Here is a 1775-nt window from a genome sequence, read left to right on the forward strand (position 1 = left end):
ACCAGTCCTTCGATATCGCGTCTTTTCTGGCTTGCCAAGCCTCCTCTCACGATGAGTTGCTTTGTGGGTATCGTAGAAAAGAGTAATTTACTAATACAGCGCAACTTACCGATGCTATTAACATTAGGGTGAACTTGAATTATGAGGTTTTTAGGTGCCAAGCCCACGACCTGGTTACGAGTCATGGCATATATTGGGGGACTCCTGATTAATTTTGACTACCTGGGGGTCCTTTACCGTGCCCCTAAATCAAAGTACGCGGGCGTTTTCGTGAGGTGAGTTCACTGTGAGATGAGTTCTGTCAGAATATTTTTCTCTTTAGCATCCCTTCAATAGGGACTATTTTTCTTTTTAGCATATACATTCAATAGAGACGAACACGTCGAATAACGGCAGACACGCAGGAAGATTCAAACACTTCCCTCACGCTAATGAACAACACGAGTAAAGCGTTGTTGCTCACTTTCAGCTGACTAAACTGCCTTGACAATGAAAACAAGAACATGATCGGGCATTGCTCAAGGAAGCCCGCTTGACGCTGGGCAGGCAAGGCTCAACGCATTAAAATACAGTTATTAGGATTCGTCTTTACGACTTTGCAGAACACTATGCTATTAATTTCTCAGTTTAATTCATGTTTATTTTACCTGTAAACGTACCGAAAAGCATAAATTACATAGCGCGCTACGGACAAGGATGGCAGATACACGGTAATGTCATTTCGTTTTGTTAATTCTTGTCCGCAATGCGCTACGTAATCTGTACGAATAGCACACCGACAGGCCCAAATATAGACCTTAATCCTGGAAAGGAATATGGACTAAATGCTTAATCGACAGCTTGACAAGGCATATAAACCCCCACAAGGCATTTGCATACAAATGGACACGAACGTAATGATTTCCAAGGCACCGAATGCTCAACAATTAGATAGCGCATCGCAGATTTGGTAATGGTTATTATACAAAAATAATAAAACAAAATAACAATTAGAATGTTCACACATAGCATTAAGCAAAAAAAAGTTTAAAAAACAATAAAATGCAAAGGCTGTATGCAAACAGCACACGAGTGGCAGCATGAGTACATTTCAACATGTCAGGATGTATTAATGAGAAGCAGGAACATTCCCGAATTAGCTACAAGCAATAAAGAAGTAGAAACTATTCAAAATATCGTTTTTTAAGTTATTTATGTGTACAATAAGTTATGCGTTCACATTTAATAGCCGGGAGAATTACGTTGAAGGGATTGCAATATATAATCCTTTCTAAATCATGGTATCATGCAGGGCACATTATTATGCGTACGTGCATTGTCTGGGTTCTTTTCAAGAATGAAACAATCATAAGAAAATCATAAGAAAAATTTCATTAAAATCGGTCCAGGGGTTACCTCATAAAAACTTTTTTGCGTTTTATATGTATTTGGTTAGGTCGTATCTGAGTTGGGCTCGAGCTAAAGCTTCCTCTTAATAAGCTTGCTCAAAGCACATAACTCTCTGGTCCCCTTTAACAGCAGAATACAATTAAGCGTATGGTCATAGACCAGCGAGCGAAACTTTTTTTGCAAACAGTTTATTTTTCTGCAAAATTTGACAAAACATTCATAAATGAGTACAATGAACTCGAATTTGTTAATGTTATGGAAGTTTTGGGAAAGTTGGCAAGTACCCACGTGACTTACCGTTGTGTCACTTTGTCTTCGTATTTATCACTACAGCAGCTTCATAATGGTATAATGCAGTGCGAGTACAACAAAACAAACAGCATGTG

Source organism: Dermacentor andersoni, chromosome 6 (assembly GCF_023375885.2).
Source record: "Dermacentor andersoni chromosome 6, qqDerAnde1_hic_scaffold, whole genome shotgun sequence".
Lineage (NCBI taxonomy): Eukaryota > Metazoa > Arthropoda > Arachnida > Ixodida > Ixodidae > Dermacentor > Dermacentor andersoni.